At 36.4% G+C, this 22,589-nt stretch overlaps 1 pseudogene; it reads right to left on the reverse strand.

Annotated features, from left to right (window-relative positions):
- Positions 1-20,189: 20,189 nt before the first annotated feature.
- LOC100596346 lies at positions 20,190-20,626 on the reverse strand (annotated as a pseudogene).
- Between the last annotated feature and the right edge of the window lie 1,963 nt (positions 20,627-22,589).

Below are 22,589 nucleotides of genomic sequence, written 5' to 3' on the forward strand. Positions count from 1 at the left end.
TAACAGTACTGAGGAAATAAACCTATTAAACATTACAGTCACAATGCAGTTTATAGATATTCCCTAACCACAGTTAAACCTGCAGTTGCCCCTTGAATTCCTGGGGGCAGAGCATGGCTACGACACACAGAATATTGAGGCGGTATTTCTATAGAAGGGCTTCATTAGCTAGTGGATGCCTGGCCACCCAACTCCAAGAGGCAAAAGAGGAACCAACCCTTGGAGCAGGGCTGCAGCTGATTTGGTGGGGTAGGAAATACAAGTTTCCATGGGAATGCCCATGTTTGGCTGGGGCAGTCAAGGGAAGGATTATCAGAAGCAATAACATTTGAATTGACTCTGGACTAAAAATACAACATGAGAGGACTATGGTCCCATGGCTTAGGTTGAGGACAGCACTCTATTCCATGCAAAAATAAATGTGAGGAAAGCAGAGCACCAGGGCTGGAAAACTGGACTACTACATATACTATCTAGACAGAGACTCAGAAAGATAAGATAGAGACTCAGCCAAATAAGATATTAGTAAGAAGGCAAAATTCCAGTTAATAAAACCACAGGTTAAGGTCAGAGTGGCATCAACGAGTAAGCTGGCTTGAAACTAATTCCTTGAAAATTGAACTAGAGCTTTAATTCCCCTAAAAACAGGATTGACCCCAACAAAGAAAACTGGGGAACTTTTAAAAAAAGAAGAAGAAACAAACACCAATACTAGCAGAAGAAATGAGATAACTAAATTAGAAATGAACTGAATGAAATTGAGATGAAAAAATTCATACATAGGATCAATGAAGCCAACAATTGGTTCTTGGAAAGAATAGACAATATGTATAGATCTCTAGATGCATTAACAAAAAAAAAAGAGAAGACACAAATAAATACAATAAAAATGATGAAGATGACATTACAACTGATCCCACAGAAATACAAAAGATCCTTACAGAATACTATGAAAAACTTCGTGCACACAAATTAGAAAATACAGAGGAAATGTATAGAAACATATAACCTCCTATGACTGAATCAGGAAGAAAATAAAAACCTGAAAAGAAAATAACAAGTTCTGAAATTGAATCAGTTATTTAAAAAAAAAAAACCTACCAACCAAAAACAAGCTCTGGACCAGATGAATTTAGAGCTGAATTCTACCAAATGTATAAAGGTACAAAGAATGGTACCAATCTTACTGAAACTGTTTGAAAAAATCAAGGAAAAAGGGGTCCTCCCTAACTCACGCTATGAAATAAGCATTGGCCTAATAACAAAATCTGTCAGAGACACACACACAAAAGAAAACTTGAGGACGATATTCCTCATAAACACAGACCTAAAAATTCTCAACAAAATACCAGCAAACCGAATCCAGAAACACATCAAAAAGCTAGTTCACTGTGATCAAATAGGATTTAAATCTGAAATTCAAGGCTTTATATCTGGAGTACACAAATCAATAAAGGTGATTCACCACATAAACAGAATTAAAAGCAAAAGCATATAATCATGTCAATAGATGCCAAGAAAGCTTTTGATAAAATCTAACATCCTTTCATGACAAAAATCCTTAACAGACCATGTATTAAAGCAACATACCTCAAAATAATAGGAGGCATCTATGACAAACCCATAGCCAACATCAAGCTGAGGCAAAAGCTGTAACCATTCCCATTCAGAACCACCACAAGACAAGGATACTCACTCTCACCACTTCTATTCAACATAGTGCTGGAAGTCCTAGCAAGTGAAATAAATAAAAGGCATCTAAATAGGAAAAGAAGACAAACAATCTCTTCGTACTGATGATATGATTTTCTAGGTAACCTAGAAAACCCTAAAGACTCTGCCAAAAGGCTCCTCAACCTAATAACTGACTTTAGGAAAGTTTCAGGATACAAAATCAATGTACAAAAATCAGTAGCATTTCTATACAACAATAACAATCAAGCTGAGATCAAATCAAGAATACAATCCCATGTATAAAAACCACCCAAAAATGAAATATCTAGGAATACAGGTAACCAAGGAGGTGAAAGATCTCTACAAGGAGAACTACAAAACACTGTTGAAAGAAATCAGAGATGACACAAATAAATGGAAATATATTCCATGCTTGTGGATTGGAAGAGTCAATATCATTAAAATGACCATACTACCCATAGATTTAATGCTATTCCTAACAAACTACCAATGTCATTTTTTTACAGTTAGATAAAACTATTTTAAAATTCATATGGAACCAAAAAAACATACTGAATGGCCAAAGCAATCCTAAGCAAAAAGAAGAAAGCTGGAGGCATCACATTACCCAACTTCAAACTATACTACAAGGCTACAATAACTAAAACAGCATGGTACTGGTACAAAACCAGATACTTAGACCAAAGAAACAGATTAGACACCCCTGAAATAAAGCAGCACATCTACAACCATGGGATCTTCAACAAAGCTGATAAAAATAAGCAATGAGAAAAAGACTGCCTATTCAATAAATGGTACTGAGATAGTCATATGCAGAAGAAAGAAACTGGACTTCTTACCTTTTGACCATATAAAATATTAACTCAAGATAGAATAAAAATTTAAGTGTAGACTTCAAACTATAAAAATTCTAGAAGAAAATCTAAAAAGTATCCTTCTCAATGTTGGCCTTGGCAAAGAATTTTTGGCTAAGTCCCCAAAAGCAATTGCAAAAAAAAAACTCCAAAAATTAATAAGTGGGACCTAATTAAACTAAACAGTCTCTGCTCAGCAAAAGAAACTATCAAGAGAGTAAACAGACAACCTACAAAAAGGGAGAAAATATTTGCAAACTATTCATCTGACAAAGGTCTAATACCCAGAATGTGTAAGCAACTTAAACAAATCAACAAACTAAGACAAACAGCCCAATTAGAAAATTGGCAAAGGACATGAACAGACACTCCTCAAAGGAAGACATGCAAGTGATCAACAAATATATGAAAAAAATGCTCATCATAACTAATCATCAGAGAAATGCTAATCAAAACCACAATGAGATACTGTCTCACACCAATCTGAATGGCTACTATTAAAAGTTAAAATTATATCAGCCATAGGCAATGCAAAAATCCTCAATAAAATACTGGCAAATCAAATCCAGCAGCACATCAAAAAGCTTATCCACCATCATCAAGTCGGCTTCATCCTTGGGATGCAAGGCTGGTTCAACATATGCAAATCAATAAATGTAATCCATCACATAAACAGAACCAATGACAAAAACCACATGATTATTTCAACAGATGCAGAAAAGGCCTTCGACAAAATTCAACATTCCTTCATGTTAAAAACTTTCAGTAAACTAGGTATTGATGAAACATATCTCAAAATAATAAGAACTATTTATGACAAACCCACAGCCAGTATCATACTGAATGGGTAAAAGCTGGAAGCATTCCCCTTACTGGCAGAAGACAAGGATGCCCTCCCTCACCACCTATTCAACATAGTATTCGAAGTTCTGGATAGGCCAATCAGGCAAAAAGAAAGAAATGAAGAGTATTCAAATAGGAAGAATACCCCATTGTCTCAGCCAAAAAAAACTTCTTAAGCTGATAAGCAACTTCAGCAAAGTCTCAGGATATAAAATCAATGTGCAAAAATCACAAGCATTCCCATACATCAACAATAGGCAACCAGACAGCCAAATTATGAATGAACTCCCATTCACAATTGCTACAAAGAGAATAAGATACCTAGGAATACAGCTAACAAGGGATGTGAAGGACTTCTTCAAGGAGAACACAAATCACTGCTCAAGGAAATAAGAGGAACACAAACAAATGGAAAAACATTCCATCCTCATGGATAGGAGGAATCGATATCATAAAAAATAGCCATACTGCCCAAAGTAATGTATAGATTAAATGCTATTCCCATAAAACTCCCATTGACATTCTTCACAGAATTAGAAAAAACTACTTTAAAATTCATATGGAACCAGAAACAGCTCACATAGCTAAGACAATCCTAAGCAAAAAGAACAAATCTGGAGGCATCATGCTACCTGATTTCAAACTATACTACAAACCTACAGCAACCAAAACAGCATGGTACTGGTACCAAAACAGACATGTAGACCAATGGAACAGAATAGAGACCGCAGAAATAACACCGCATATCTACAACCATCTGATCTTCAACAAACCAGACAAAAACAAGCAATGGTGAAAGGATTCCCTATTTAATAAATGGTGCTGGAAAAACTGGCTAGCCATATGCAGAAAACTTAAACTGGACCTTTCCTTACACCTTATACAAAAATTAACTCAAGATGGATTAGAGACTTAAATGTAAAACCTAAAACCATAAAAATCCTAGAAGAAAACCTAGGCAGTATGATTCAGGACATAGGCATGGGCAAAGATTTTATGATGAAATCACCAAAAACAATTGCAACAAAAGCTTAAATTGACAAATGGGATCTAATTAAACTAAACAGCTTCTGTACAGCAAAAGAAGCTATCATCAGAGATTTATGTGGCCAAAAAACATGAAAAAAAGCTCACCATCACTAGTCATTAGAGAAATGCAAATCAGAACCACAATGAGATACCATCTCATGCCCGTCAGAATGGCGATTATTAAAAAGTCAAGAAACAACAGATCCTGGTGAGGCTTTGGAGAAATAGGAACTCTTTTAAATTTTTGGTGGGAATGTAAATTGGTTCAACCATTGTGGAAGACAGAGTGATGATTCCTCAAGGATCTAGAACCAGAGATACCACTTATTTGACCCAGCCATCCCATTTTGGGGTGTATACTCAAAGGAATATAAATCCTTATGTTATAAAGATTCATGCACATGTATGTTTATTGCAGCACTATTCACAATAGTAAAGACATGGAACAAACCCAAGTGCCCATCAATGATAGAGTGGATAAAGAAAATGTGGCACATATACACCATGAAATACTATGCAGCCATAAAAAGGAATGAGATCATGTCCTTTGCAGGGACATGGACGAAGCTGGAAATCGTCATCCTCAGCAAACTAGCACAGAAACAGAAAACCAAACTCCGCATGTTTTCACTCATAAGTGGGATTTAACAATGAGAACACATGGATGCAAGGAGGGGAACATACACACCAGGGACTTATCGGGTGGGGGTGGGTAAGGGGAGGGAGACCATCAAGACAAACAACTAACGCATGTGGGGCTTAAAACCTAGGTGATAGGTTGATAGGTGCAGCAAACCACCATAGCACACATATACCCAAGTAACAAATTTGCACATTCTGCACATGTATCCTGGAACTTAATAATTAAAATATTTTTAAAAATTCAAGTTTTATTTTAGATACAGGGGGTACATGTGCAGGTTTTTTTACATGGCTATACCCTGTGATGCTGAGGTTTAGGGTATGAGTCTCATCACCCGGGTAGTTAGCATGGTATCCAATAGGCAGTTTTTCAACCCATGACCCCTTTATTTTCCCTGCTCTAGTTGTCCTCAGTGTCTCCTGTTGCCATGTGTGTGTCCATAAGTACCCAACTTTTAGTTTCCACTTATAAGTGAGAATATGTGATATTTGGTTTTCTGTTCCTGCATTAATTTGCTAGGGATCATGGCCTCCAGATCCATCCATGTTACTGTAAAAGACATAATTTCATACTTTTTTATGGCTGCTTAGGATTCCACAGTGTATATGTACCCCATTTTCTTTATTTGATCCACCATTGAGGGGCACCTGGGTTGATTCCATGCCTTTGCTATTGTGAAGAATGCTGTGATGAACATGTGAGCGCAGGTGTCTTTTGGTAGAATAATTTGTTTTCTTTGGGGTATATATTGCAATAATGGGATTGCTGGGTTGAATGGTAGTTGTTTTAATTTCTTTGAGAAATCTCTGAACTGCTTTCCACAGTGGCCAATTAATTTACATTCCCACCAACGGTGTATAAGTATTCCCTATTCTCCATAGCCCTGCCTATAACTAATATTATTTTAATAGTAGCCATTCAGATTGGTGTGAGGTTACATTTATTAATTTGCATATGTTGAACCAGCCTTGCATCCCAAAGATGAAGCTGACTTGATTGTGGTGGATAAGCTTTTTGATGTGCTACTGATTTGGTTTGCCAGTATTTTATTGAGGATTTTTGCATCAATGTTCATCAAGTATATTGGCCTGAAGTTTTCTTTTTTGTTGTTGTGTCTCTGCCAGGTTTTGGTATTAGGATGATGCTGGTCTCATAAAACGAGTTAGGGAGGAGTCTCTCCTTTTCAATTGTTTGGAATAGCTTCTGAAAGAATGGTGCCATCTCCTTTTTGTGCCTCTGGTAGAATTTGGCTGTGAATCTGCCTGGTCTTGGGCTTTTTTGGTTGATAGGCTTTTCATTACTGCCTCAATTTCAGAACTTGTTATTGGTCTATTCAGGGATTTGACTTTTTCCTGATTTAGTCTGGGGAGGGTGTATGTGTCCAGGAATTTATCCATTTCTTCTAGATTTTCTAGTTTATTTGCATAGAGGTGTTTACAGTATTCTCTGGTGGTGGCTTCTTTTTCTGTGGGGTCAGTGGTGATATCCCCTTTATCATTTTTTATTTATGTATTTGATTCTTCTATCTTTTCTTCTTTATGATTCTAAACAGTAGTCTTTTTTATTAATTTTATTTAAAAAACAGCTCCTGGATTTATTGATTTTTGAAGGATTTTTTCGTGTCTTTATCTCCTTCAGTTCCACTCTGATTTTAGTTATTTCTTGTCTTCTGCCTGCTTTTGGAATTGTTTGCTCTTGCTTCTCTAGTTTTTTTTTTTTTTAATTGTGATGTTAGGGTGTTGGTTTGTGATCTTTCTAGCTTTCTGATGTAGGCATTTTAGTGCTATGAATTTCCCTCTTAACACTGCTTTGGCTGCATCCCAGAGATTCTGGTATGTTGTCTTTTTGTTCTCATTGGTTTCAGAGAACTTCTTGATTTCTGTCTTAATTTCATTATGTACCCAGGAGTCATTCAGGAGCAGGTTGTTAAATTTCCATGTGGTTGTGTGGTTTTGAGTGTTTCTTAATCCTGAGTTCTAATTTGATTGCACTGTGGTCTGAGGGACTGTTTCTTTGATTTCAGTTCTTTTGCATTTGCTGATGAGTGTTTTACTTCCAAATATGTGGTCTATTTTACAGTAAGTGCCATGTGGCACTGAGAAGAATATATATTCTCTTGTTTTGGGGTAGAAAGTGATGTGGATATCTATTAGGTAAACTTGATCCAGAGCTGAGTTCAAGTCCTGAATATTCTTGTTAATTTTCTGTCTCATTCATCTGTTTAATATTAACAGTAGGACGTTAAAGTCTCGCACTATTATTGTATGGAAGTCCAAGTCTTTTTGTAGGTCTCTATGGACTTGTTTTATGAACCTGGGTGCTCCTGTATTGGGTGCATATATATTTAGGATAGTTAGCTCTTCTTGTTGCATTGATCCCTTTACCATTATGTAATGCCCATCTTTGAAGTATGTTTTGATCTTTGTTGGTTTAAAGTGTGTTTTGTCAGAGACTAGGATTGCAACCCCTGATTTTTTCTGCTTTCCATTTGCTTGGTAAATTTTCCTTCATCCCTTCATCTTGAGTTTATCTGTGTTTTTACACATGAGATGTGTCTCTTGAATGCAGCCCACTGATGGTTCTTGACTCTTTATCCAATTGGCCAGTCTGTGTCTGTTATTGGGGGCATTTAGTCCATTTACATATATGGTTAATATTGTTATGTGTGAATTTGACCCTGACATCATTATGCTAGCTGGTTATTTTGCATACCAGTTGATCCCATTTCTTCATAGTGTCATTGGTCTTCATATTTTCCTGTTTTGCAGTGGCTGGAACTGGTGTTTCCTTTCCATATTTAGTGCTTCCTTCAGGAGTTCTTGTAAGGCAGGACTGCTGGTGACGAATTCCCTCAGGATCTGCTTGTCTGAAAAGGATTTTATTTCTCCTTCACTTGTGAAGCTTAGTTTGGCTGGATATGAAATTCTGGGTTGAAAATTCTTTTTTTTTTTTTTTTTAAGAATGTTGAATATTGGCCCCCATTCTCTTCTGGCTTGTAGGGTTTCTGCTGAGAAATCTGCTGTTAGTCTGATGGGCTTCCTTGTGTAGGTGACGTGGGCTTTCTCTCTGGCTGCCCTTAACATTTTTTTCTTCATTTTAACCTTGGAGAACCTGATGATTGTTTCTTTGGGTTGGTCTTCTCATGGAGTATCTTACTGGGGTTCTGTGTATTTCCTGAATTTGAATGTTGGCCTGTCTTGCTAGGTTGGGGAAGTCTCCTGGATAATACCCTGAAGTGTATTTTCCAAATTGTTTCCATACTCTCCGTCTCTTTCAGGTACTCCAATCAGTTGTAGGTTCAGTCTTTTTACATAGTCCCATATTTCTTGGAGGTTTTGTTCGTACCTTTTCATTCTTTTTTCTCTAATCTTGTCTGCCTGCCTTATTTCAGCAATATAGTCTTCCATCTCTGATATTTTTTCTTCTGCTTGATCGATTCAGCTACTGATATTTGTGTATGCTTCACAAAGTTCTCATGCTGCATTTTTCAGCTCCATCAGGTCATTTATGTTCCTCTCTAAACTAGTTATTTTAGTTCACAGCTCCTCTAACCTTTTATCAAGGTTCTTAGCTTCTTTGCATTGGGTTAGAACATGCTCCTTTATCTCAGAACAGTTTGTTATTACCCACCTTCTGAATTGATCTTCTGTCAGTTCGTCCATCTCATGCTCTGTCCAGTTCTGTGCCCTTGCTGGAGAGGTATTGTGATCATTTAGAGGAGGAGAGGCACTCTGGCCTTGTGGGTTTTCAATGTATTTTTGTGTGTGTTGTTGTTGATTCTTTCTCATCTTCATGGGTTTGTCTACTTTTGCTATTTCAGGCTGCTGACCCTTTGACAAGGCTTTCATGGGGACTTTTTTTGTTGTTGATGCTATTGTTGCTGCTTTCTGTTTGTTTGTTTTTCTTTCAGTAGTCAGTTCCCTCTTCTGTAGGGCTGCTGTGGTTTCCTGGAGGTTCTCTTCAGGCCTTACTCATCTGGAGTTGTCACTCGAGGAGGCTGGAGAACAGCAAAGATGGCTGCCTGCTCCTTCCCTTGGGATCTCTGGCCTCAAAGGGCACCAACATGATGCCAGTCGGAATGCTCCTGTATAGGATGTCTGACAACCCCTGTTGATGGGTTCTCACCCAGTTGGGTGGCACAGGAAGCAGGACTCATTTAATGAGGCATTTTGGCTGTCCCTTGGTGGAGGGCGTGGGCTACACTGGTGAGGGAACCCACTCATCTGGGCTGCCCAGATTTCTCAGAGCAACTCCCTTGGCTGGGTGTGGGGGCTCCCCTTCCCTGTGTGGCTCTCAGGTGGGCTGCCTGCACCACATTGCTCTTCCTTCCTCTCCATGAGTCCTGCCAGCCACCTAGTCAGTTCTAATGACAAAATCTGGATACCTCGGTTGCTGGTGCAGGATTCATATGTTGTTTTGGAACTTATCGATGGGAGCCTGCAATCACCACTGCTTCTAGTTGACCATCTTGGCTCCACTGAAAATTTTTTTTAAGAAAAGATCATGACCTTTAAAGGAGAGAATTTCTGTCTTATTTACCAATGTATTTCCAGAACTACTTTAAACTCAGAACATTGTAGACAGAGTTTTTACTTGTTGGTGCTTGACACCAACTGGATACTGAAAAATATGTTGTTACTTCTTCCTCATATTATTTTTAAATTCAATAATATTTGCCAAATTGAGAATATTATCAAGAAAACTAACCTACTTACCTGGTTATGGATTGTTTAAAAAGTTTTAAAATATAATCATATTTGTAAAATATTGTATCTATAGAACCCATTTTCAAATATTTTATGGTTCCCAAATATATACTTGTTTATCTTGGCATATAGAAAAAGAAATAAAGAAATACAGAAATGGTTACAATATGTAAAATTAATTGAATTATTATGGAATATAATATGAAGGACTAGATATTCAACTCTAAAACTCAGAGTTAGTCCGATTTATAGTTTTTCTTTTTAATATTTGTTTTAGAAAATTGCCATTTATCTGCTTTTAATTTGGTAGTGCATTTTACAATTGATGGCATATTTGATTCAATAAATTATTAGAGAGTCAGGAGAGTTTTTTCTGAGGAGGTACATTTTCCCCAAACCTGGCCCTCAACAGCAAACTGGTTAAACTTGCAAGTGTCCTTGCATCTGGCATATACCACCTACAGCTAGGCTATCTGTGTCAGGTATCCTGGGGCCACTGACTTCTCTTCCAGAATTATATTCCTCAGAAGGATCCTGTCCCATTATCTCCACCTGGAGGAACAATAAGGGCCCTTCTTCTCAGGGAGCTACAACTTGCCGCTAATATTATAGAGCTAATATTATAGAAATTCACATACTGATGGACAGAAAGAAGTAAGAAAGAATTCCTAGGAGAGGTCTATGACTATGATTTGGTTTTTTATTGTCTACCAAATTGTAAACTGTAGTGGCAGAGTCTGTCTTTCTCTCTGGCATATGTGTTAATGTGCCCAAAGGCTAGTAAGCATTGAGTATATTTAATATGCATGATAAATAAAGGGATAAAGCCACCAATTTTGCCTTTTTAATGTTTATTTTTCCAAAAATACAAACTTCACTGTAAATAAAAATTGATAAAACATACTATCAATCTGAAATGCTTTGAAGTAGGAAATAATAGTAGAATAATTCTGATTCTGTACAAAAAAAAAACATGCAAATTTTTTATCGGAGAGTGGTCTGCCTCTCCTTATTCCCTACCTCTTCATGCCAGAAAGCAGAAGAGCAATAGATTAGGATGAGGCTGAGGCTTCTGGGCACCAAGTACAGTGCAAAACCCCCCTGCAGCTACTAAACCTAAAATCCATGTGTTGAATGACACAAGTAAGGGAGGATGTGGCATTCAACATTCTAAATTGTGTGCCCTGTAGCTATAGCTTACTTATAGTGAAATTGGGCCCATTTTCTGTTCCAACCCATTCTTTTTCATGTGTTGAGTGGAACTAAGCCAGAAATTGAACCAGAAGTACCCAGACATGTTGGTCAACTATTGCTTTAACAGATACATTCTTTCATTCTGGCTCAATCTCAAATTCCTGTACTTCATGGATCTAAAAGAGGAAGAACCTTTCACTCTGTCTTCATCATCTGGAATGCCCGAGTGTGAGTTTTATAAATTTTTAAATATACTTTATAAATATTCTTTGATATACATTCAATATTTAATAAAATTATTAAATATATATAAAATCAAACCAGCTGTATGGCTCATATTCTGAGCTATATTGCCAGGTATTTATGAGTCCAAAGCCACTGTATTATGGTCTGATGTCTGACAAACTGGCAAGAAGGCATGTTAACTAAACATAGGGATACAGGGATGAAGCATTGTTAGGCCCAATGTTACCTCTTTGGATTATAAAGTGTCCATTTTCTTTCTGATACTGATGGTTTTCTACTTTGGGAAATGGGTCTTTCTGCTTGTTTAGACTGACAGTGCTGATAAAGCCAGAATTGTGAGTTTAATTTTTGAAACGACAACTCAGTTTGGCACAGAGGAAGGCTCTTATGCTTAGCCCCTTCTTGTACTACTTGCTGAATGCCAGCAAGCAACCTATTGTAGAGAAGGTTCAGTGCAACCATGTGGGTGGAGCCCTGCAACTATCAATGTTGTGTGGTAAAACAAATGTAAGTACATGTACATACTAGTACGCCTTTCAGCCATTCATTTCTTCTTTCAGCCATTAGTTATTTCATTCAATAAGCTATAGCTGAATAGTCACAGGATATAGAATATATTAACAGCTGAGTGACCAAAGACAAAGTCATCCTGTTGGATTTGAATCCAGGTATGTTAAGGCCAGTACATACTTTGAGTGTGTGGACTTTATCTAGGTTGCTTATAACTTGGCTTTGATTGGTTTTTAATTTTCTTTATTAAAGACAACATTTAAGAAATTGTACTGAATTTGATTTCTTTTATTTATTTTTATTTTATTTATTTAATTTTTTTTGAGACGGAGTCTTGCTCTGTTGCCCAGGCTGGAGTGCAGTGGCGCGATCTCGGCTCACTGCAAGCTCCGCCTCCTGGGTTCACGCCATTGTCCTGCCTCAGCCTCCTGAGTAGTTGGGACTACAGGTGCCTGCCACCACACCTGGCTAATTGTTTGCATTTCTAGTAGAGATAGGGTTTCACCATGTTAGCCACTTAAAGCTATGATAAAAATAGCTTTACAGAAAGGTATCAATTAGCTTTGGTAAACTTGTAGCTTACTTCCGTTTTTACAAAACTCCCACTTATTACTTAAGGCTTTTTCTTTTTTGCGTCTTTATAGAATCCAGTATGTCTGTAGGAAACCTAAATCTATCCACAAATGAACTTCATAATTAGTTATTTGGTTTAGCTATAAAAGTTTCTTTCATTCAGTATTATTAAGCCCTTCTAAGATTGTGCCATTTTATATATTTTGTGTGAGGACTTCTGATAAATTAGTAATGAAAAATGGTTACTTGGAGTTCTTGCTCTTGTGTTATTACCTCCTTTGGGCCAAAGATCTCAGGTTATGGAATTAAAATTGACACAGATTGCTTTATCAAATGATAGTAAGATGTGGTTTTGCTACACCATATAACGAGAAGTATATGCATGACACCTAAAAAAATGAAAAACTTTCCAAGTTCATATTCTGTAAATTCCAAAATTAAGGATACATTATTCAAATACACTGTTTTCCATAGCGGAGTCATTCACACCCACTTTTTCATCTCTATCATTCATATTTACCAGGCCTTGCCTAAAAGCTCCAAGTTTGGTCTTTGGGCTGGCAATACAGTTTTTGCATCCTAGCTGTGATATAGAAAGATGTACAGTCAGAAAATTCAACTGCACGTGGCTGGATCATTAACTTCACTTTTCTGAGCATTTATTTTTTTGTCTTCAAAATGGAAATTATAATGTCATTCTTATTTGTAAGGATTAAATGTTTATAATGGATATAAAGTTATCCATAACTGTAAAGTGGGCATAAATGTAACTTCTTGTTAGTCTTATATTAGACTGTGGTAGAGTTATATTAGATGTGATGATGCTTTCTCAAATTCCTTGTAAGCTTCTAGTTCACTAAAGGCAAAAATCCCTCCATTCAATCACAAATATATTTGATGGTATTGCAGTGATATTTATGTTTCATTTGCATATGTGGAAAACTGACTAAACCTGCAGATTTTATTTTCACTTATAATCCCCATGTGTCTGATGACAAAAATTCCCCGTCTGTCTTTCACAGAAGGGTAATTATTGGTGCTAAGGTGTAGAGTGTAATGTTTGGGAATCTCTTAAACAGTTTATCCTGTACTTGAATTCTAACAATGAAAAGAGAAAAATTGTAAGGATTTCAAGATGGACTCTGAGGAATGATCAGACAAGCATGCTTTTATTCCATTTCCACCATTTTGAATTTTAAATCACCTTTTAAAGGGCACTAATTCATTCTTGCAAATTAATCTGCTCTCCAATTAATGTGCCCAACATGACAATAAGACCAGTTTTAGCTTGGCTAAGCAGACCAGTCAAACAGGAGTGTGTGACTTGAGGACTTGGAAAGCTTGTTGGAGGCCACATTTCCTTCCCCCTCCTTCCTCGGGGCTCTTTTAACAGCTTAGATTTAATTAGGCCAGCTAATCCACCTAAAACCAGCGGATAGAACAGTTTCTATAGAAACCCTCCCACTACCAAACAATATAATAATCTGCAATATTCTCAATACTAATTACTACATGGAACAATGGCAGTACATTTATTAATCTGGATCAGTGCTTTCCAATAGAAATAGATTGTGAGCCATATATCTAATTTTTAAATTTTCTAGTAACCATGTCATGAAAAAAGTAAGAAAATTTTTAAAACACAAAAATCAAGTGAAATCAATTTAACAGCATATTTTATTTAAACATCCTATCCAAAATATTATCATTTCATCTTGTAACCAATACAAAACATTGTTAACGTGGTATTTGATCAATTTTTACATGTCTTCAAAGTCTTGTGTGTATTTTTTACTTATAGCTCATTATAATTTGAACATTTCAAGTGCTCAATAGCCACATGTTGTTAACAGCTACCATATTCTACAGGCTAGGTCTAGATTATTAGAATTCTTTCCTTGATAAGCCCGTTTACGACATTTACTGATATATAGAAGTTTCCTTCTTTGTCTTTTTATTTTCCAGACCATGCACATTTTTGACATGCATTCCATTTTATAAAAGTAGACTGCAAATGGTAGTGATGAGAAATGCCAGGTTTTATTACAAGAAAGTGTTCATAAATAGAAATGACTTTGTGTTTTCAATCAAAAAGTAAATAATGCTTGCATGAAAATATGAGCATCAGATTTTCCAAAGGAAAATTGAAGAGTGGTGTGTGAGAAGAAACCATTTATATACTTTATGAATGTAGAGATGTGCTATATCCCAAGTTTCTATAGAAAAATAGTGATTTTAAACTACAAGAAATGTTAAGTCATAGTGTAAAATAGTGCTTAGTGGTATTCTGGTCTGAAACATACCTATTAAATGCTTGCCTTAGGTGGTTAGGATTAAATACCACACCAATAAAGATTGGTGCTGGCATATTGGAACTTCTAAGTTAAAATTAGTCATAGGAATGCAAATGTACAGAGATGTACTGGTTTTCTAAAATACCTTCTTCACTATCACCTTCAAAATAATTATTTTCTCAGTTTTGGAGCGTTTGGGAGAGTGATTCTTTCCTTTCACTTTTGTTTACTCAATTTAGCATAATCTTGAGGAAATGGGAAAATGAATAGAGAGATTACATGCCCAGAAAACCGTTCACATCCATGCAAGAGAACATGTATCCTTAATATTTTCCTAGGCCTTCCTTGTTCTAATATCTAATATCTTATAGCCTTAATGAATATGGCACATGGGCACATTCACAAAGATATTATGCCAGAAAAAAAAGTGTCCTCAGCACTGTTGAATGTCTGAGGCCAGCCAGAGTCTGTGGAATTCTTTTGAGGAAGAGTGGTCTCAGAATCACCAAAGGCATCTTACTCGTTACCAACATGGTATCTTCTGAAAATGCATCTGCCCATGGACGGGGGGCATGTTGTGTTTCTATAGCTCAAGATCTCAAGATATTTGAAAACTTATTATTAGAACTAGTAGTAGTAAAATTATTATTGAAAACACATTTTATCCATAGATGTTACGAATAGTCAAAATAAAAGTAAATATGTATCTACATAAAACTTGCACATGAATGTTTATAGCAGCCTTATAGTTGCCAACATTTGGAAGCAACCAAGATGTTCTTCAGTGAATGAATGGATTAACTGTGGTACATCTAGACAATGGATTTTTTTAATTATTATTTTTCAAAATTTTATTTCAGATTCAGGGGTTATGTGTGCTTTTTGGTTACATGGGTATATTGTGAACTGGTGGGGACAATGGACTATTATTTAGTGCTAAAAGAAATCTAACAAGCTTGAGCTATCAAGTCATGAAAAGGCATAAAGGAACCTTAAATGTATACCAGTGAGTAAAGGAAGCCAATCTGAAAAGGCTGCTTACTGTATGATTTGAACTACATGACATTCTGAAAAACGCAAAAACATGGAGACAGGAAAAAGATCAGTGGTTGCCAGTGGTGAACGGGGAAGGAGGAATGAATAGGTAAAGCACAGAGGATTCTTAGGGTAGTGAAAATACTCTGTGTGATACTCTAGTGGTAGATACATGTCACTATACATTTGCCACACCCCTGTACAACACCTAGATTAAACCCCCATATCAGCTATGGACTTTGGGTGATAATGACATGTCGATGTAGGTTCATCAATTGTAATATATGTACCACTTCGGATGGGGATGTTGATAATAGAGGAGGCTATACATGTGTCAGGGCAAGAGACATATGGGAAATCTCTGTGTCTTTCTCTCAGTTTTGTGGTGAACCTAAAACTGCTCTAAGAAAATAAAGTCTTCTAAAAAAAGTCACCATAGATAGGTAGGTAGCCTTAAAATAATTTACCGTCATTTGAAAATTACAGTTTATTCATTTCTTACAAAGCATGTCCAAATACTGGCCTACTGTATTTTGTTCAATTTAATGTCTATACAATTTCTCATGCCTGAGGGGCATGAGAAAACTTGATTCCCAGAGCTTCACTTTCAGAGATTCTACTTCAGTAGCTACAATGTGGGGCCCAGAAATCTAAATGCATTCAAGCCCTCTAAGATGATTTTGAAGATCACATTGAAACAGACATTCTGTCAGGATTGATATGAATCGGAATCATGTGTATAGGTGTAAGAATTGCTATCTTAGCAAATGGATTCATTATTGCCAGCAATGCTAATAAGCTTGAGGTCAAATCAGTTAATAAATGTTAGTTCTTTATGTGGGCAATTTTTGATTAAGTTGTGCTTTCAACATTTTAAAATACTGTACTAAGTACAGATTTTTAAGGCATTCAGCCCCTTAAAAATCAATACGTAATTTGCATTTTAGGAAGAGGAATGGAAATGTTCAATAGAAGGACATCGTAGTCATTGGTCATTAAAATATTTGGCTCTATTTAAGTGCTAACTATGAAAAGTGGAAATAAATATAGGTACTTTTCTAAATATAAATTAGTTCTCTCAGATGGAGGTGATTTTGTATTTGCTAAGATATCCCTTTATTTACATTATTAAAGAAGTGCTTTTATTGTTTGAAATGAAAAATTACCCTTATTTAAATGCTTATTAAAAATGGCAACATCTTTTTTCTTCAGAAATATGCAGAAATATTTATGTGATAGATTTCATCAGCACAGCTCCATCTGTCAATAGGTAGTTGTATTTGCTTCTCAGTAGAATTGGTGACAGATTGTGACAATTCAATTTTATCCTAACAAGCAAAACGTATTTTAGAGCCTCATGGCTGAACCTGGCTGTACCTTCACTTAGTTCAAAATTAAAGTTTTATTAGCCTTTTAGTTATCATGTTTGCTGAGAAATTATGTCATATATTTCATAGTGGAGACAAGAATCACAGTAATTCAATATTGATACCAAAAAGATAAATGTTTTCTTTCTATATTTTATAAAATTATAATTGTTATTATTCTCATAAAGAAAATAAAAATTAAGGTATATTTTTATTCAAAATATATTACATACAAAATACATGAAATATTATATCCAAAATTAAATATTTTTATTTGCTACAAGCAATTAAGGTTATTTATTTTATACTATCAAATGATGAAAATAGAAAAACCTCTAATTTCCAAGTCAAAGAAATTTAAAACAAAACATTCATAAGTTTTAGCATCTAAATTTGCTCCCTGGAATGGACCATAAGCTATAAAAATGTCTAGCCCAAGAATTACTATGAAATGTATTCAAAAAAATTAAACTTATTTTTCCTGATGAGTACCAGGTTAATAAGAAAACAGAAATTACAACCAGATTTATTTTTTTCCTAAAGTGACCAAAAACTGAAGATGTAGAAAAACTAAACTGAAAGGCTTACAACTTTGTTTGCTAAAGAGCAGGTGGTATTATGTTTCTGTTTATAAAATAATTACTTGGAGATTATTAAAAGAAACATGGAAAACCAAGAAAATTGGCAAAATTAATCAGAACCCATTATCTACAATGCAGAAATAATTACTATTTCTGTATTTCATTTCTGTGTGTCTAAGAAGTATGCAAAAATATTTTTATATAATGCATATTTAAACTTTCACATGCTGCTTCAATGAACTTCAACTTTAAATCATAAAGATGTTCTTATGTTGTCATTCATTTTCTGTATTTTCCCTTTTTAGTATTATGTAATATGCCAATGAATTGTAATTTATTTGAGGACTTCTTTAATTTTTGGCCTTTAGGGTTCCAAGTTTTTATTGTTATAAATAATGCTGTGATAAACACACTTATATGTTAATCATTATCCACATTTCCATAGGATGAACCTTTTAAGTATGGTAAAAGTACCAACATTTCTATGCCACTAAATATGTATTGCCACATATGTATTATTACACGGTAATATGTATTGCCACATAATACACAATATCTATTGCTTTCCACAAAGATTATGTCAATTTATCCTTCCACCCCAGTATTTTAAAGTTCTGGTCTCATCACACCTCAAGAGAACAGATGAATCTCAATATGTTTTTTGTATGCGAGAGTACTGTTCTAGTGGTCTTTAAAAGCAGCAATTAAATGAGGTCAAAAGGAAGAGCCTGACTTAATCCATGAAAATATGACTTTACTGTTAATTAACTGACCCTAAAGCTTAGTGATATTTTTCCCGTTAGCTCTTAGACCCTGAACTTTTCCTTGTGCTGATGCAAGGCAGGCTAATAGGGAACATGTGATGGCAATCATTAATTGCATCAGACATTTCATATCAGAGGTATAGTTATTGCCCATTTTCCTGTTTGTTCTTAAAACTTGTAGTTTTCTGAAGGATTGACTGTGCCTGTCATTATCTCTTTGCCCTTGTCATAATTTATGAGAGACACATATACAGAGGGATATTTGCCAAAGATAAACTGGGTCAAGGAGATCTTTTGATTGCCAACATATGATACCGTGTCCAGTTTTGCCATTTGTTGATAACATTGTTGTTGTGTTATTATTTGGTGATAACCCTCTTTCTTGCTCCCATTTTTTAATACTCAATATGGAGACTTGATGCATACAAGGAAAAGACTGAATTGAGTTTTGCTCTACCCTAGGGATCTAAAATATAAGGCTTAAAGTTCTATAACATTTAGTCTGAGTAAGTCAAACTATTAATATGCCTGGTTAGCCTTCTCTATTAGCATCACCCATGATGTGTTCTTGGTCTATAGATTTGTGGGTATTTACAGTTTTGTTTGTTCTGACGTTCCCCACAGGACTTGATCTGGTATGTTTGAGGGACTTACCTAAACGGCTTTAAGTAAAGCTGAGCAAGTAGCATTAATAGATTTATCATAGCTCTGGAAACTCTTAACAGTCACTGTGCAAGGTAACAAACTACATCTCCACTGGACTGTCTCATCTCAAGTAGCAGGAATCCCTAAACCTACTTCACCTGCCACTTTATCTCTCAACTGTTGGCAGCTGTATCCTCCAAGACTTTAGTTCAATATCCCTGTAGTCATCCCCAACTATTCTCTTTCTATTATACCTAACAGCTGATGTATGAAACAATCTTACCAGTTTCGCTGTTGAAATGGTTGTAGACTCCCTTATTTCTTGTCACTTCTGCTTTTACCTTGATCCAAAGAACCATTATATCTTGGCTGATTTATTGTCAGGTAAGACAAATCATGTAACTTCCTTCTCAGAATTCTGAAATTCATTGTTCTCCATCTCATTCAAAATTTTTAAGAGTCCCTAAGGTGGCCCCTACTGAGCCCATAACCTTCTTTCACAACTGATCCTCTTGTTCACATCACTTTGGAGTCATGGTGACCTCCCTGTTATTCCTCTCCCCCAGGACTTTTGCACCAGCAATGTCCTCTATCTGGAATGCTCTTCCTCCAGGTAACCACTTAACTGAACTCTCCCTTTCTTCAATGTTTTGCACAAACATCATCATCTTAATGAGGCTTATGATGACCACCCTATGTAAATTGCAGCCCCAGGACTTAGGGGTTTTCTTAACTCTGCTGTATTTCACATTTTTTTCTCACCTATGTGACATACTTATTTACTATTTTTATTGTTTTGTGTTTGTCTCTTCCACTAGAAGGCAAGGCACCTGAAGGCAAGGATCTTTGCTTACCTTATTCATTAATAAAAATTCCAAGAGTCTAGGACAATGCTTTGCACATGAAATCAGTGGAATAGATAGTTGACAAATAAATGCCCCCAAAACAAACAAAAGAAATTAAAAATCTCGAGGTTAGGAATTAATTCTTAAAATGCGAATGAGCTTTAATGGTAACTGTGGAGATGCAGCTGCATAAAAATGTGCCCCTGCTTCTAACTACTCCTCATCGCCTTAAGTTTTCATCCCAATTCAAACCTTTAAACCAGCTTGATCATAAACCAACAATAACTTCTACCTTGGAAAGTTCTTATCTCCTTGATCTTTCAGAAGCTTTTTTTTTTTTTTTGAAATATATGTGCCTTTATTAGCTAAGCCACTATTTGAGGGGGATGCAGCAGGGGTGGCCCAATGCCGGGCTGGCAGTGCTTCACGGGCTTGTAGATGATGGAGAATTCGCCCAAGTAGTGGCCGATCATCTCCAGCTTGATCTCCACCTGGCTGAAGGTTTTGCCGTCGTAGACGCCCACCATGCTGCCCATCATCTCAGGCAAGCTGATCATGTCCTGCAGGTGCGTCTTCACCACTTCCGGCTTCTCCATGGGCGGTACCTCCTCCTTGGCCTTGCGCAGGCGCTTCAGCGGCGAGTGCTGTTTCCGCCCCAGGCCCGGTTCAGCCGCTGCTGCCGACGCGCACCGTACAGCTGCATAAGCTGCTCGTAGGACACGTCCGGCAGCTGGTCCAGGCCCACGCCGCGGTAAGTGAACTTGCGGAAGGTCCACTTCTTCTTCTGCTCTACGTCTGTCATCTTGCCGCAAAAGCATTTTAAACGGTCGTCCACCTCCCCTCTCTTGAAACTTGATACTGTGAATTCTATGTTATGATTCGCTCCTGTTTCCTCTCCAACTTGAGTCTCCTTGCTTGGCTCTTTCCCATCTGTTCAGCCTGTATATATTGGAAAGACCTAGGACTCTGTTCTGGGCAATCTTTTTTTTTTTTTTTTCCTATTGAGTGACCCTTTCTGCACTTGCAGTTCCATCTATGTGGTTATTACTGCTACATGTGTGTTTTCAGCCTTGACCAGAGTGCCATATTCATATATACAGCTGTATACTTGACATCAGCATTTAGGTGTCTAACAGGCAGCTTTAAGTCAACAGGGTTAAAATTAAACTCTTGATGCACTGCCCTTCTGCCCTTCCTAATTCTATCTCCCAATCTGAGTGAACAGCACCAACTATTACCCAGTTGTTCAAGCAAGAAAATCTCGATGTCATCTTGATTCCTCTTTCTTTCTCATCTCTCCTTAAGTCTAAGGTATAATGAGGCCTTTAAGCTTCATCTAATATACCACAAATCCAAGCTCTGGTTACCAACTCTACAGCTGACATCTCTGCCCACTCACACGACTTCAGGAGTCTCCTACCCATTGCCTTTGTTTCTGTTCTGTGTTCCTAGAATTGTCTACACAGCAGACAATCAAATGAGATCATGACACCCGTGCTTAACTCCACAAAAGTGTCCTATTATAGTTAGGATAATCCTGAAGTCTTTATTGTGTTTTCTAAGATGGACGTGATACATCCCTTTGGGCCTCTAAAACCTCATCTCATACTACTGTCTATCTCATTCACTACCCTTAAACCATCTTGGTCGTCGTCTTCTTTTTTTTTTTTTTTTTTTTTTTTTTTTAACTGAATAAGCTCTTTCCCCCTTCAGGACTTATTGCTTGATGCTTCTCTGCCTGGACAACTCTGTTACTTCAGATAGACCCAAATTTTACCCTCTCAAAGAGGACTTCTTGGATCATTTACCCTAAAGAGCACCACCACTCAGTTACTATCACAATACCCTTTTACATTGGTTTCCCCTCAGTCCTCAAGTAGAATATAAGCTACACCAAGAGCTCAGACTTTGTCTTTCTTGTTCAGTTCTGTATCTACAGTGCTAAGTATAATTTCTTAGTATAATTTCTGGCTTAACAAATGTTTTTGAAGAGATGGGTGAATAAACAAAAGAATAACTGAATAAATTAGCTACAGTTGAGTACTTTAGTGGTTGAGCATTTATTTGGTGTAAAACATTACTAAACAAGATAATTTCAGACACCTGAGAAGCCCTTTTTATACACATCTCTGAAACCTTGGCCAATGTATAGATCTCTAAGGTAATTGGATATTATGGCTGGGTTTCTTTCTTTGTTTTTATCTTTATAGATGGAGAAACTGAGATACAAATTGACTCTCCAACATTACTGGTAATCTCTGGGACCATTAAACCTTTATTCAGAATTGCTAATGAAACTTTTGGCCCGTTTCCAAGCGTGAGACCATGCTTTGTAAATATAATTGATTCGCTTGTATAAGAGACAAAACAGTGTGCACAGGACTCCATTTATTTGGCTGCTTTCTTTTTTGCTCAAGATACCTGGCCCTTTGCTATCTTAGTATCAGAGACCTATAATGCTAATACTGAGTTTTGGGGGAGACTGCAGAATGAACATTTTAGAAAGAAAACCAAGAAGCAGGTTATAATTTGGCTAAAACTTTACTATTCTCTCTTTGGACATAAATCTGGACAGATGTCTGCCACTTACCATGATAAAAAACTTATTTTCTTGTTTTCAGAAAAGTAAGCCAAATAATTCCACTACCGTTTAGCTAGCCCATTTTATTTAATGAGCAGGGAAACATAATACTGTGTTTGCCCTATCAATGATGATCACTTTCCTAGTAGAATGGACCCAACAAGAAATATGACAATATCTTAAC

This window comes from Nomascus leucogenys, chromosome 6 (genome assembly GCF_006542625.1).
Source record: "Nomascus leucogenys isolate Asia chromosome 6, Asia_NLE_v1, whole genome shotgun sequence".
Taxonomy (NCBI): Eukaryota; Metazoa; Chordata; class Mammalia; order Primates; family Hylobatidae; genus Nomascus; species Nomascus leucogenys.